At 43.4% G+C, this 16,184-nt stretch overlaps 2 long non-coding RNA genes across 3 annotated transcripts; one reads left to right on the top strand and one right to left on the bottom strand.

The window, feature by feature from the left end:
• Positions 1 to 2,100: 2,100 nt before the first annotated feature.
• LOC113259471 (uncharacterized) lies at positions 2,101 to 15,436 on the top strand. Of its 2 annotated transcripts, XR_008958942.1 has the most exons (6): positions 2,104 to 2,402; positions 10,697 to 10,803; positions 11,882 to 11,993; positions 14,068 to 14,164; positions 14,874 to 15,016; positions 15,175 to 15,436. It is a non-coding gene; the product is annotated as an uncharacterized LOC113259471 (long non-coding RNA). The 2 variants fall into 2 exon arrangements; XR_008958941.1 differs by having other exon boundaries at positions 2,101 to 2,402; positions 14,068 to 15,016.
• LOC130543535 (uncharacterized) lies at positions 8,841 to 11,908 on the bottom strand. Its single transcript, XR_008958943.1, has 2 exons — positions 11,849 to 11,908; positions 8,841 to 10,022 (listed from the first exon to the last, which is right to left on the bottom strand). It is a non-coding gene; the product is annotated as an uncharacterized LOC130543535 (long non-coding RNA).
• Positions 15,437 to 16,184: the final 748 nt, after the last annotated feature.

Genomic DNA, 16,184 nt, shown 5'->3' on the forward strand with positions numbered 1-16,184 from the left:
AATGGAGAGTTTAAAAGACCAACCACTAACTAGGCTCTAGAGTACTCTTTCCTGTTCTCCATGAATAATCAGAATAATTGAGTCATCCTCCTTCCCTTCTATCAAGACCTGTTACAATAACTTTATCTATGTATCCACTCATTTAATTCTATAGTATATATGAAGACTACCCTTGAAATTTTAAATACCAAATCTCCCTAGTTTTTCATGTTGTCCGTAGTTCCTAGAAGGAAGTTTCATTAAAGATGAATCCCTCTCGGGGCGCCTGGGTGGCTCAGTCATTTAAGCATCCAACTCTTGATTTCAGCTGAGGTCATGATCTCAAGGTCCTGGGGTGAGCCCCATGTCAGGCTCTGCACTCAGCATGGAGTCTGCTTCTCTCTATCCCTCTGCTCTTCCCCTCTTGCTCGCTCTCTCTTTCAAACAAACAAACAAACAAACAAACAAACAAACAAACAAATCAAATCTTAAAGATGAATCTTTCTCAGCACAAAATAATATTCCAGTAAAGAAAAAACTGCAAAGAGAACAGAAGAAAAATTAGGAGATTAAAGATCTCAACCTTTCTGTGAGATTGAAAGAGGACAAAGTGGTAAGTGACTCAAAAGAGAGGAGGAAGCTGTAAGTCATAGGGCCTTCAATGTAAAGTACTGATGAAATGTGAGCTAATCCTCATCACAAGATCCCTAAAAGACCTGGAACTAGACACACCAGGTTCTGCTGGGGGTGGGAATTTAAAACATAGAAATTGGTGGAAGTCAAGCTGTTGAAATGACTGGACCCTTAGATTTTTTTCTCTACTACAGGTAGCCTGTGATTAAGGTGAGAAATGGGGTTAATTCTTAGGTAGCATTGAATGTGGGTGGTTTCAGACATGGTGCCAAGACAACGGATGAGACATGGGCTGACCATAGAGGCACTGAAAGAGTCTGCGTGTTAAATAATAGAAGCCTCCCTTTCTGCTCTATAGTTATCTTCCAGATATTTACTTCTCAGGCAGAAAACAGAGGACTCCTCCTTGAAGAAACTGAACGTCACTTGAGAAGAGATTGCCACATCCTGATGTTTGGGGGTCTCACCCAAATATGTTCTATATTGTTCTGTGAGGCTCATCGATTGATAAGCGATGTGCTTGCCCATGTAGAGCTCTTCACTGCCCTGTTCTTAAATGTTCATCAGTGGCCAAGGAACATCAAGTGTTCCAGAAAACCTTTAACAAGAAAAAGAGAGACCAAATATAAAAAAAGAAGGAAAAAAAAGGAGCCTTAGAAATTCAGATCATTTAGGGAATAATTTTATTTTTCCACTTCTTTCTATTTTCTGAATCCCCCTAATTGCTAGCCCTGTCTCAGTTCTAATAAATGGATTTTTTCCTTTTCCTTTTTTTTTTTTTTTTTTTTGATGACCAGACTCCCGTCTTGTACCTCTCTGGGGGCCCCTGTCTTGTTTTCTTCTGCCCATGACTGTGTTTTGATACCCTACCCAGCACTCACTCCTTCCCAGCCTTACGCTCTTCCTAGCCACACACAGGTCACTTCTCAGCGTGCTCAACTTCTGCCCCAGAATCTCAACCCTGTAGCTTTAGCCTTGCTCCCTGCCTACAGTCCTCTCTGACCTACCCACCTGCCCACTTGGCCTGTGAGAGCTTAGACTTTCTTCTGTGTTGCTACACCCACCTGCTATGATAACTGAAATTTCACTGGCCCTGCTGTTGTCTGCTGGCTGCCTATACCTTCCCCTCTTGCCAATATCCAACCTTTAGGACACCATCTAGTCTTATCCTATTGCCTACAGCTATATCTCTGCCCTAAAAACTTAACCCACATAGATGGACTCTTTTCACTTCTTCATCCTTCTATGGCTGAGCCATCCTAATGAATCCTTAACTGAGTACAAAGTACCAAAATGGGTCGGGTACTTAAAAGTCATCTACTATCCTGTAGCCCAGGGAGTGAGTGAGTTCAAAGTTGCCTATCAAAAGAAAGTGTACTTTGGTTGAAGGAAGAAAGAAAGAACTTCTGCTATTCTTAATTCCCTTACTAGGAGCTGAAGTCCTGACTGCCTGAGTCATTCTGTGACTTAAGTGAGCAGTAGTTGAGAGCTGACCTTACTGTCTATCTCTACCAGTAAACCATGCTCTGCCACGCCAGCTTCCCCAGCTGTGAGGTTCTGACCACGTGGGCCTGAGTGCCCAGTGCTGCCTTCTTCCAGCCCACTTGGGTGCTGAGCAAAATCTCGGACAGTATCTCTGTTCTCAGAATTCCATAGTTGAATTGCTGTGGCTCTGATTATCCTCTAAACAAAGAACTTTCTTTGGAGGTGAATTTTCGAACTTGAAAAATCTCAGAATGACTAAAATGAAGGCTGATGTATGAACGTACACTCCCAGGAGATATCTTCAAGTAAGTCTCTAATTTTTTTTTAGGTTCTGTAGGCAATAAAGGAGATAAAAAACATTATTTAATTTTTTCGTACTTATCTTTCAGAAGTGAGCATTCTACTTGGTGATCCATTGAGTACCCAATAATGAGTGAAATGCTCTTAAGGTGTCAATTGAAATGAGGAAACCTTCTAAATCCACCTACATTTTTTCATTGTTCTTTCTTCAAAAGTCTTATTTAAGTGTAACTTGTTTTCTCATAAAATCGACTTCATATTTTAACTCCTATTTTAGTTACTTAGTCAAATATTATAAATCCTTCAAAAATGGTGAATCATTGTCTTTAGCAAGACACATTGTCCTAATGCAAAACACATGTTTATAAATGAGAATACTGATGTAAAATACTTCATTTCAATCCATCAGTTTGTTTTTAATCCACCAGTTTTGGTTATGGTTATATTTCCCAGGTGCAGGCTGGTGCCCCTCATGGCATGGACTGACTTTCAGAGGACCATAGTAACAAGGATTAATATGAAATTAATTACATAGAGAGAAAGCTATGTTCTTCTCAAATTCCTTTCAGTTCTTTTTCTTACTGCTAACATTTTTTTTTCAACTCTTTAACTTTTGTTAATTTCCCTTTTTTTTTTTTGAAAGATTTTATTTATTTATTTGACAGAGAGAGAGACAGCCAGTGAGAGAGGGAACACAAGCAGGGGGAGTGGGAGAGGAAGAAGCAGGCTCATAGCGGAGGAGCTTGATGTGGGGCTCGATCCCATAACGCCGGGATCGTGCCCTGAGCCGAAGGCAGACGCTTAATGACTGCGCCACCCAGGCGCCCCATAATTTCCCTTTTTTAATAAATCACACCTTGGGCACTGAGGTTTTCCTATATTCCAGCTAGAATTACAATCACATTGTTATGTTTTATTGTTTTTTAAAAAAATAATTGCCTCTTATTTATGACAAATGATGTTGGTATTTGATTTATTATTGTCTTACTCCCAGAATGACTAAGTTTACTACAATGTAGGCAGTACACAGGTATGATACATGTTGGGCATCTGGTATGTGAACCATAGAAACTTAGAAAACATTGGTTTTGGGAAATGCTAGGTTTGAGAGTTTCTCAAGCTTGACTTTTTTCACTGAATCAACCAAATCAATTGGTTATTTGATGTAAAATAATCACTGGTGATTACAAATGCCACGTATTAATAAAATGCATCCAGTCTTGAGTCATGTAAGTCTAATGGTGGTTTTTAATGGAGATAAAGTCTTTTAACCTCCTTGAAATAAACATTCACTGGTAGATTCTATCTACCTCTAAACTTGATGAAGATTCCTGACAATTGGTCTCTTGACATCAACAGAATTACAAACACAGTGCCATCGAGAGCAAGGAATCTTGTGATAGAACTTGGTAAAAAATAATCATAAACACCAAGGCTTTTTGTATATTTTAAAGAATTACTTTTTCATCTGTTATTTGTCATATTTTTGTCTAGATGAAAATATTAAAATAAAAAGATTCTTATAGAACCCCCGGAGCCTATCACAAAATACATACACCTGAAATGCTTGAGACACATTCGGCTTCTCAAACACATTCTTTAAAACTAAGGATCCCCAAGCAATACTGACCCTAAAGCTGACAAAAGAGAAACAACTGTTCTCTCCTGACTAGATCTGCACACGTCCTAACAAATCATCCTGTGAATTTGTACCACTCTGAGTGGTGCTTCTACCCCTGGGTGCAGGGGGGCGGAGCCACAGAATAGTGAAACACAGGCCTTACTGAGGGAGCCCCCAGGCTAGTGGGGCAGACAGGAGAGTAGGGCAATTATAAGACAAGACAGGATATGATTGAGAGCCTTAATTGTACAAGTCAAAGTTGCTAGGATTTGAATGAGGAAAGCTTCTTATCAATAGGGGAATGACAAGTTCTGGAAGAGATGGCATTTGAAATGGGCACTGTGGGGCACCTGGGTAGCTCAGATGGGTAAGCATCTGCCTTAGGCTTGGGTCATGGTCTCCAGGTCCTGGGATCGAGCCCCATGTGGGGCTCCCAGCTCACCGGGGAGTTTGCTGATCCCTCCCCCTCTGCCTTTCCCACTGTTTGTGCACTCTCTGTCTCTCTCTCTCAAATGAATAAATAAAATCTTTTAAAAAAAATGAAATGGGCACTGAAGAATAAGTAGAACTGGGACAGAGTGGGTGTTCTAGATCGGTCACCCTCAAACTTCTACTGAGAATATGCTCTATAGCAGCGGCCAAGGGCACAGAGATTAATAGATTAATAGTAATAGTAGTTTGTTAGAGAAAATCACTTTGGTGGAAGTCATGGATGCAAACTGATTGTTACTATACAATGTATTAACTGGTGTCCTAGAACTCTGGAAGCAACGGGGGCAGGGTGGGGGCGGAGGTATTACTTCTGCCTGGGGAATTGAGAAAGCGTTTATGGAGGAAATGAACTTTGATCTGGGCTTTGAATGATGAGTGGAATTTTACCAGATGGAAAAAGATGAGAAATATATTCCAGGCAGCGAGCACAACATATGACAAGATGTGAAGGCATGAAAGCAGTATGTTTGGGAAGGGTGAGAACCTTCCATGCAGTTGGAGTGTGGGGGAGGGAAGTGAGGATGGAAATGGGGATTGATAGAGGAACTGTATGGAAAGACTCGCAGTGACTAATTTGTGAAAGGCTGTGTATGCCGTGCTATGGAATTCAAACTTCATCCTATCAGAAAGTGTTTTAAGTGAAACAGTAAAGTTTAGATCTTTGTTTTCGGGAGTAGACTTTGGTGACAGGATGGGGGCAATACATGAGACATGGCGCAGGGGAGGTAAAGAGAAGTCACCCTGAGCAGAAAGGCTTGCATGGGAATGTGACCTAGGACTAGGGAAGTTTGGAGTGAATTGTAAAGAGCCCCGGAGGCTAGATGGACAAGTTGGTACTGAGTTCTGTGACAGTCACCAAGATGGTGTTTTAGGAAGATTGATCTGGAAAGGGTCTGTAGAATGGGCAATCACGAAAAGACTCTAGGACCTAAGGCACAGGCCTACAATGATACTCAGGCGGGAGGGGCAGCACACAGGGCTGGCCACCAGTCCACCATCGGGCCATCAATCCTTCCAGCCTGAGTCCTGGTTTGCTTCCACTTCCACTTCCGCCCCCTCCCACCATGCTCATCAGGAGGCCCAGGCCCCGACCAGAGAATGAACCTGCTCTTGGATGAGTCCCTACAGTCCATTCCTAGCCGAGAAGATGCGAAGAAAGTCCTCTAGGGGCCTGCTGGGAAATGCTTTCTTTCTTTGAAGAAGGGAAACACAGAAAGAGAATCTCTTCTTCCTCTGAAAGCTGTCTCCCTGGGACACTTGGAGCTGCCATGCCATCACTTTGCTGTGATAAAAGGGGCAAGTCTGTGGACAAAGCAGATGTTCAAGTGACCTGATGTCTTTCTTGATGTTGCTATCGAGCCACAGATTTAAACAAACCTGGAAGTGACTTCCCTTCAGACCTCCTGCAGATGAACCAGTTTGGGAAGGAAGTTAATAAACTAGATTTTATACATGCGTATTAAGAGCACGGTGAAGGTACCTGCAGAGAAAGTTCAGGGTTGGCGTGCCGAGAAAGGAGACAAAAGCCAAACAGAGTTCCTTGTTTTTTGCTTTGGGCCTGGAGGAATTCTTGCATTATAAATGCTTGCTCCTTACTATATTTCTATTGTTAATTATTCATGGCTTCATACATATAATTAATGCAATTTATATCAATAACAATAATGACTAACACGTAACATAACAAACAATTTATTTGGGAAATTTTATGAATGCTTTCACAATATTAATGTTGGCGAAAGGGTTCTGCTCTTACTTCAAGTCACAGAAACGTGTCCCTGTGCAGCATGGCAGAGAAGCACAGACCTGGGCTCAAATACCTGTTCCTCCACTAGGCTGCCACATGCTCCCGGCAGGTGGCTTCGTTAGCACGAACCTCAATTTGATGAAATTTTAAATGAGTTTCATAAAACTTGCTCTGTAGGGTTTGTGCTTAGTTATAGTAATTACTGCATGCATCCGCATTTTTCGGAGTTGTATTGCCCTTTGTTCACAGAATTGTCAGTTATGCATTATGGCTACTGATCTTTGATTTCCATTTTAGTCTTCCTTCTACCAAGGTCACTGCTATCTTTAGAACCCACAGGTCCCAGGAAGGAGGAGTTGCAAATCCGTTGAGTTCAAGGACATGGACCAGGCTGTTCAATTGTCTGACAGGGTCACTGCCTCAAAAGTGCAGACCTAGCCATCTTACTTTCTCTCTGTCTTATTGCAGAATGAACTTTCTGAGGGCTGGAAAATCATTTTTTTTTCATGTCCTGCAGCCAGCCTGTGGGAAGGCTGGGACAGAGAGGTGTAACTAGACCCACGGCAGACTTGAGCCTGCAACAAGGGTTCCTGTTCAGCCTGCCAGACAGTCCACTATTGGGACACTGAAATGTCTGCAACTCATATTAGATACATATTTTTACTTCCACTTGCCGTTGTTCCTTATATGCATAGGTCTCCCAGGAAGCTCACTGGAAGGAGCTGACCAGGCCAACATGGGATTTGGGCATTCCTTGCTGTGGTATTAACTAGTCTCATATTAAGGTTCCCCAAAATCTTAATTAACATTCATGCATTCTAACATTCAACATACATTTATCAAGTACCTACAATGTGCCGAGCCCTGATTTATACCATAACAAATCTTTTCAGTTTTGTTTAAATAGAGGCTTTTATTTTGAGAGAGGTAAGTCAGTGATGCTCTTAGAGCCCATTTAATCCATCACCATTCAGAAGTTTTCGCTTATTGGACCATCAACAAAGCTAAAACGAAGTTCTAGGTCTACACATCTATGAAGGAAAAATCTCAGTAGTCAGTAGTAGACTGGGGAGAAGCACTGTGACCGGATCCATACACAGTGTCAGAGATTAAGAAGTCTAAAATAAGAGGGCCACACCTTGCTGACGCAGCTGGGCCCACATGTGGCTTGTAAGACAGCTGTCTCACCCACGCACTGGTTTCCATGACCAGGTGCAAGAGCTCTGCTCTGCTTCTCATGAGCACGGCCCCAGGGACTGACGGGGTTCAGTGGATTTTGACTAGACACCAGTCTTGTCCCTGGATAATCTGAACACTTGGGCTCATTCCTTTTTAATTTGGTGACCATGTATTCCTAGTTCGGACATGCTCTCCTGTGCCTTTTATCGTGCGTGTGAGAGTTGCATGATAATTATGGACGTCAGTTTCCATTTGACATTTGGGAACAAAAATGTTTCCACTTCACTTGTGAAACTCAACATTTGGCTTTTATGGCAATAAATTCAATATGTAAACTGTAAAATACATCAGAAATATTTGGTCATGAAGTGAGTCACCTTTTTTTTTTTTTTTTAAATAACCACTCCCCACCAGGGAGGTAAGGGTTAGAATATATTGTTTATTTTTCTTTTTCTGGGAGTAGCCCAGTATTTAAAAAAAAAAAAAAAAAAAAAAAAAAAAAAATATATATATATATATATATATATACATACAGTGAATACACTCGTGTGGAAAAACTTCAGTATTTATCTCGCAACCGACACGCCATACTTTCTGGGCAGGCTTGGGTTTGCCTGCCTGCCACTATCTCTCTCTCTCTTTCTCTCTCTCTCTCTCTCTTTCACACACACACACACACACACACACACACACACACACACACACGACTTTGAGCTTGGGATGAGTAGAGAAAGATAGGACTGAGATATTCGTCTCATTTATTTGAGTACATTCTTTGTCCACCTGTGCTCTTCTTCCTCATTAAAACAAAGCACCTCTGTATAAACGTTGTAACCACTATAATTTAATCAATGCATGTCTCAATGTAAACCTCCATTAGCATGGACATATTCTGAGCTCAGCGGGATTCTTTGCATTTTTTTGGCCGGGGTTTCATACTGAATATCGCTATTTTGGAACAGTTCTTGGAAAATTGTAAAGAAACAAATCTGCTCCAATAATTTATAGAAAATTTGTATTTCTATAAAATTTTAACTTCTTATTCTGGTCTCCCAGGCCCCATATGAGCAAGCTTGTGGTCTCCCCTCTCCTGGCCTCTCTGTAGGCACACTGGCTTTCTAAATTTCTAATTCACCAAGCTGACCCCCACCTCAGGTTCTCTGCAACCGCTGTTCCCCTTGCCTGCACCCCATTGCCCTCAGAACTTCACGTGGCCAGTCCCCCCCTCTGTGTGTTATCACTTCCTCAGGCAGCTTTTCTGCACACACTTTCTAACATGGTGTTGCCCGGTAGACATACCAGGGGAGACAGTTGTGAGCCATACTTGTAACTGTAAATATTCTTTTAAAAAAATTATTTTATTTATTGAGAGAGAGCAAGAGAGTGTGGGGGGGAGGGGGAGAGGCAGAGGGAGAATCCTAAGCAGGCTCCATGCTCAACACAGAGGCTGATACAGGGCTCGATCCCATGACCCTGAGATCATGACCTGAGCCGAAATCAAGAGTCTGGCACTTAACCGACTGAGCCATCCGGGTGCCCCAATAACTAAATATACTAGTGGCCACATAAAATTTTTTAAAGTGAAATTAATTGTAATATTTTGTTTTAATCCAATATATCTAAAATATCTTTTCAACATACAATTAGTATACAAAAATTAATGAGATATTTTACATTTTTTTTCCTTATACTAAGTCTTTGAAATCGCCATCTCTCTTACATGGCATTTTAATTTGGACTAGCTGAATTCTCAGGAGCCCCATGAGACTAGTAACTGCTCCGTTGGACAGCATAGACCAAAAGTAAACCGTCCGCCTCCACTCACTCTGATCACATTACCCCTGGTGGATCATTATCATAACACTTACTGGTGTTTGAAATGATCCTGTTTATTTACTTGAATATTGTCTTTCCTCCCATCCTCTGTCTGCCCCCGTCCTGAAATGAAAAGTCTGAAGTACCAGGAGTTTCCATTTGTTTTTTTCTTGTATCCACGGAGCTTGATGTATGGCCAGTTTTCAATAAACGTTTACTGAAAATTAAATGAATAAGAAACCAATGTTTTGTTAAAACAATGCATGTATGTGTGGCTTTTGCCTCTAAAAAGTCTTCCCTCTCTCATGCTGTGCTTCAGATAGACGGAGTAATAATAGCCATGCATTGTTCCTCTCCTTCCGCGTCTTCATCCATGTCCTGCTGTAACTGCTGTGTGGTCTGTATCCCACTATTTTTCTAATACAGGGTTTCACCAAAAAGAAAAGCACACCAGTCCACTTTTAAAGCTACTTTCAAGTTTGCATTCAACTCACACTAAACAGAGAAAAAAAGGCCAACATCTGGACTTTCTCTTCTTTCCCTTCCTAACCATTATGGGATTATGTCAGAAGGTAGTCAGGCTGTAACTTGTATTTATTATACTTTAAGCCAATGGAAGGAACACAGGATCTGTGATCAGTTGCAGGCCTTGGAAACTGCCTGAAGGCCTGGGATTTCCCTCCTTTGTTGTTCAAGAGGTCTTGCCTGCCACCGGAGCTCTGTGTGACCGCGGTCAAAGGTTCCAGATTCACCTGTGCTCATTTCCTCCATCTGTAAAAGGAAAATCACAGTTATTGCTTATTTCCAGAAGAAGACACAGAGAAAAGAACCACAGAGTGTCTTATGCTCAGTGAGAAGCAGAGCTGCTGGTCATACAGAGCAGTGGCCATTGACTCAGTACCTAACATTCTGTCCTAAATGCAGGTATCACAGTAAACAAATGTTAGTCTTGGAGGGTGGGTCGGGATTACTGGCAAACAGTAAAAAGTAGGCGGGGTTTGAGAAGAGCTCCTACTCTTTCTACAGTTAGGGAAGTTTGTAGAAAGAGAGAAGTTTCTGCAGGCTTAAGCTTTAGCATTTAATGACATTAGCTTACAGCTGCTCCTGGATGAAGAAGAGTGAAGAGAAAGCTGACCTGTTTCGGCCATCCCCCTCCCTCCCTTCTCTGCCACCCCCCCCCCCCCGGGTATCTTTGGGATCACACTCCATAATAAACCTGGTTCTGGTTTAGCTGCAAAACCAACAGAAGGGTTATTAAAGAATGCTGAGTTTTCAATTCAGAATTCATTCATTCATTAAAAAGAACAATGTATTGTGCACCTGCCACGTATACAAGAAATGGAAATGCAAACATAAATTAGGCCTTCCGGGGGTGGGGGACTACCATTGTAGCAGATGACACATTCATTAAGCCACAATTTCTGTGATTAATTTTTCAATTACAGTCATAATAAGAGCCTTGAAGGAGAAGAACCAGGTGGTGAGAGAAGATTGGAGTCCTGGCTTAGTCTGTCCTATCAAGGTGACCTTTCAGCTCATTTCTGGAAGACAGGTAGGGTTTAATGCGTGAAGGGGGTTGGGGATTGTCTTAGGCAGAGGGAGCAGCAGGTGTCAGTGTGCTGAGGGAGGAGGAACCTGGTGTGGTCAAGAGAAAGAGCCATGGCTGGGGTGCCCCAGAGGGCTCCCCAGTGATGAGCTAAGAAAGCAACAAGACCCACAGCCCAGGGTCTTCACTGGTTTCCCCAGCGGGGCTGACTATTACTGACTGAGTTTTCCTCCCCATTCATTTACCTGACTCTTTCATATTTAGCACCAACCCAGTATGTGAATCCCCCAAAACCTGTGGCTTTCTCAGGAGCCATTAGCAGATACACCCATTTCTCTGTTCCTGTCTGGAAGATCCCTGTGCCGAGTCATCTGCTACAGTAGCAGGCCAGGGGCAGCAGGGGGCAGAAAGCATTCCCCTGTGTTTGCCTTGGGAGATGGCAAGCACTGTGGGGAAACCCTACACTCATTGTGACCCAAAGTGTTGAATGAGGGATTAGCAAATGTGGCTGCTACCTAAATCGGAGGCCACGGCTCTCATTGTCACTGAGCATTACAAATGCAAACACCACTTAGTTTATTAGGTATGATTTAATTCACTCTGAATTAAACCAGGAAGCATTACTAATCTGTCTTAATGAAGCTATGACAGTCACATGATGATGGTTTAAAAAAAAAAAAGGAGAAAAAAGGCCATTTGAGGGGACACTTCTCTAAACCTGGTACCAGGAAGGGGGAAAGGTCATTTTCCACTCTCTCTCAGAATCGCTTTAAACAGGAATGATAGTTGAGAGGAGACCGTAAAAGAGATGTAGGCGGCTTTAAACCTGCCGTTGTATGGACCACTGCAGTTGGAGAGTTGTTATGCTATTAACAGGAAGACAGGGCACCTTCCTCCTGAATGAAGTTAGATGCAGTCTCATCAGGTTTATGCTAAACTTTTGGCAGCTAGGTTTCCAACACATGATAAATAATGATACCTCTGGGGAACGCAGGAAACTAGACAAGGCTACTCATTACTACAAATTGGTCACGGACTGGGTAGTACTCACCTCACACTGCTCCTGTCTTTCTGATTGCTGCAGGTGGAAGTCTCACGCTCGCCACGAGTCAGACCAGATAATTAGCAGATGTCACCAACGCCAATCTGCTGATGTTTAAAAATGGAACGAGTGAATCAGCAAACTATTTAGGAAGGTAAGGCTGTGCCAGTCATTTTGTCATCAAAAGCCTGGTATGGACAACGTGGTCTGTGTGTCATCAGCGTTCCTCAGCATGACCATGGGAAAGAAAATGGAAGCCTATGGCTCATCATAACTATGAACATCGACTACGTTTATAAATACCCTCCTATGGAGGTATAAACAGATTTCGAAACAATGTTTAAAATTAATCACTGGGGCAATGCCTCCCTGTTATTATCATCATCCGTTATTCAGCAAATGGCACTGTGGAAAGTGAGGTATGATCTCTTTTTTCTGGAAGCACACACTTAAAATAGAATACAAATATGCACGTAAGAAACATGCAACAAATAAATATACATGAAACTAATAGTGAAAAGCCAAACACAGGCACAATTAAAATAAGAAAGGCCAGCATACTTTAGGGGAAGTGAGCGGACGCAGTGTCTGTGTGACAGGCCCTGTGCCGGGTACTTGGAAGCACGGCTGCACGTAGACTTGAAAGCAGCCGCGTAGAGCCGTGCTGTCGGCTCGTCTTCTGACAGATCGGGGGCGGGGGGGCGGTTTGTGCAGCGAGCAGCGGGCTGGGATGTGGAGACGTCTGTCTCACTCTGCGTTGGACCCTTGTTGATGTTGATTACCCAGCATCCCTCTCTTCTCCTATCAGCGTCTCTCTTTCCTTTGGGGGGATTTGCCTCTCCCCCATTGTGGGTAGTTCCAGAAGTAGCCTTTGGCCAGAATCTTCCTGTGGGCAGGATCCGAAGGAAAGGCCTTTTAGGATGTAAGCCTGGTCAACTGGCCTTTCTCTCTTCAATTCTGATGTTAAGGAGGGAAGAAACTGTCCTGGTTCCTGTCCCACCTCTAAACCTGCTTCTCTAGACTTGCACCAGTTTGATGTGTCGTGCTCCCCAGTATCCTTATGACAAGTTGGACCAGAGTTGTACTTGCGGCTCCTCGCCAAAGAACCTAATGGCTGATAAGCATGCTTTTAATTCCTCTGACCCCCAACTGTGTCAAGAAAATACCATCGTTGTATTTTTATTTCAAATACTGAAATAACTTCATAAGTAAAAGATGAGGGAGAAGTCCTTTTCATAAATAGAACAATATGCAAATCAAAGCAACATTGACCTTTACTTTCAACGCGGTCCTTACTAATACATACGTTCAACATACGGACTTTGTAACATCTGTGTAACAAGAGCTCATCTTCCAGGTGGATGAGAATTGTTTTCTTACACTACCATTTGCACTGTTTTCTAACAGACCCCTTCCCTTTGTCAATCAAAAGTAAACTCCAGCTGTTGTGTCCAGATTAGGCCAATTCAGAATTTGTATGTAATGCGCAGTAATTGTTCTTATTAACTGAGTCCTTACCAAGTGCCATGAACTATGCCAGCCTCTTCACAAATAATAATTGTGTATAGTAAATGTTATTATTCCCGTCTCACACATGAAGAAGCCAAGGCTTGGAGAAACTGACTTTCAAACAGTAACATACCTAAGACCCCATGAAACAAACCCTTGAACCTGGCCGGTCTGGGCCCAGTGCCTCGCATACTCCTCTAGGTTAGTCTGCTCCACGGCTGTATGGAAAGCTGGGGTTCCCGCTCCTCACCCTAACCCTCGACGTGGCCTTCATTGTCTCCTCATCACAGACAGGAACATGAGGGGTAAGCAAAGTTAAGTGCCTCGCCACAGTTCACGAAGGGAAGAACTGCTTCAGTTTGCAATGGAGAGGTCTCTGTCATTCTAAAGCCACCACTGCACTGAACTGCCCCCCTGGGAGGTTCCGTGGTGTGTAGATTAAGTAAAAAGCACGTCATAGCATGCTTATAAAATGATTCCGATTCTCCAAGTGCATTGCACGCTTCCAAGAACCAACGCACTTTTACTACCAGCTGGATTCTTTAAAACCAGTAACGCTCAGGAGTGGATAGATTAATACGTTTGTGCTGAATCAGTGGAGCCAACCCATTAAAACATGAGTCTTCATCTAGTGATCTTTGGCAAAATACAGGATTCTGGAGTGAAAAGGCTTTTGAGAGATGACATAGTCCATTTTTTTTTTTTTAATCCCAATGGAGAATTTAAGGACCAAACAAGTTGGGAGACTTGCCCCAGAGCCCAGGGTTTCTGAGTTGCAAACTGGGAAAAGGCGGGTGCCTGTGTCCAGATTCTCAGGTGAGTGCTCTTTCCACAACAATATATTTCCTCCCCCGGGTGCTATTTAAAGGCACAGCACAAACTGACTGAAGAACAAGTCAGTAGCCTGATCAGATAAGCAAGTTTCCTCAATTTTCAGTTCTTTGAAAACCATTTTTTATGCAAGGGCATTTGTCTCCGGAGCAGATCCTAAGTCGACAGATGAGATGCTTTTTAGGGTTGCCGCCTTTGGAGCGTGACTGCTTCACAGTTAATGGGATTTTAGCAGATGCTAAGATGGCGTGATGGTGGTGGTGGGTGCAGGAGACAAGCAGCTGCCCCCTCACGCTCCTGCCTCTCTGCGGTCTCTCACGTGCAAGGTGTTGCCCTGGTGCTCAGCTCCCCAAGCCGTCCATCGCCCCCTCTTCTCACCCTCCTCCTGCTGAATAACCTTGAGGAGATTATGATTGGCAGCTTGCTGCAGTCTTCCCACACAGTATGCGGAGCTCCCCCCTCCACCCCTAAAAGACACTTCTGGAGCCCCTGTGTTCCATACACCTTATTTCCCATGGCTCGCTCCCATTGAGATGGGAGCTTTCTCAGTCCCTGAAGGACCGTGTCTTTGTTCTTTTCCTTGTATAACATCTGGCACTGTGACACTCAAAAGCTGAGAATGAAGAGAAAGTAGCATGACACAAGGCCAGAAGACAGCCTCAGCATCAAAATTCCGTCTTTTTATTTAAAAAAGAAAATGCAGTGCTGTAACATATATGAGGTGAAACGAAAGACTACATGCCATTTCTTTCTCCCGAGCATTTCTTCCAAAGTGGGGGTGCCACGAAGTGCAGTGTGTAACCCGCGGCTGGACGCATGGCTGCTTGGACTGACCAGGTAAGGCTGGGAGCGCTCCTCAGCCCGGTGACAAGGGTACCTCCGCTGGACGGGGAACTCCCTGGGTGAGGGCCAGCTGGCCAGATTTTGCTGATGCCATAACATAGCTTGTTGCAAAGTGCCTAGCCTTGCACTCTTCTCCCTTCTTCCCTGCGCAGTTCTGATGAACATACAGTCCTTTGACCTTTCCAGCTCTTCCTTCCCACTCTTCTCAGCCACCACACAGAAGGTACTGCGGTCAGATGGCACTGGCCTGCCACCTGGGTAGAATCGCCCAGCCTGAGAGAAGCTTAGAATTGGAATTGGGGGGATGATGACTTTGTCCGGGTGTTTCCCAATAGCACTCACCAGGGACTGGAGACAAATGATTTGCAACTTAGCGCCGTGAGCCAAAGTTACCTGGTGTTGCATATTGACCATTGGATACCAGGGTGTGTGTTGAGCCAAGGATTCTGAAACTGGGTGGGGTGGGGGGCTGGTTTGGGCCCAGAGGTCTTTAATGACCTTGGAGCTCGGGGCTCCACTTCAGAGAGTAGGCCCTGGAGGAGGCCAAGTTCCGTGGCGAGAGTGGGGGCTGTGTTTGTCATGCCAGTCGATGCGCTGCTGGTTGCTTTGTTTCCAGATGTTTTCTTTCTCGATGCCAGGGGTGAAGAGCCTAAGAGATCATGTTACAGATGAGATGCGAAGGAACTCGTCCAAGTGCATACAGCAAGTGCGAAGCAGAGCTGGAGAGGCTGCCACAGCCAAGCTCCACTCATTACAGCAGCTCTGTTCCACTCATTTCCAGAAATAAGTATCAATAAGCCAACTCTGTTCTCAACATGAAAATATTAACCTTTTCATATGAATAGGCTTTATATCCGCAATTAGGTTACTGTCAGGTAGTAAATCCAATACCGTGTTTCTTTTGTTGCAAACGAGAAGTACTTTGTGAATAAATGCTGATTATTATAACTGTGAAGTGGTTTCAAGGATATGTTTTCAGTGCTGGCCACCTTATAACTTTTTCTCCATTTTTCTACTTTAAAAAATCACCATGCCAATACCTGCTCATTGTAAAAAGACGCGGCGTATAAAATAATTGCCTCCCCCTCTCAGCTCCATTCCATTTATTCAAAATAATCAATATTATTAGTTAAGTAGTCTTCCACACCTATTTCCATGTTCA

The sequence above is a fragment of the Ursus arctos genome, unplaced genomic scaffold, assembly GCF_023065955.2.
Source record: "Ursus arctos isolate Adak ecotype North America unplaced genomic scaffold, UrsArc2.0 scaffold_13, whole genome shotgun sequence".
Classification (NCBI taxonomy): Eukaryota; Metazoa; Chordata; class Mammalia; order Carnivora; family Ursidae; genus Ursus; species Ursus arctos.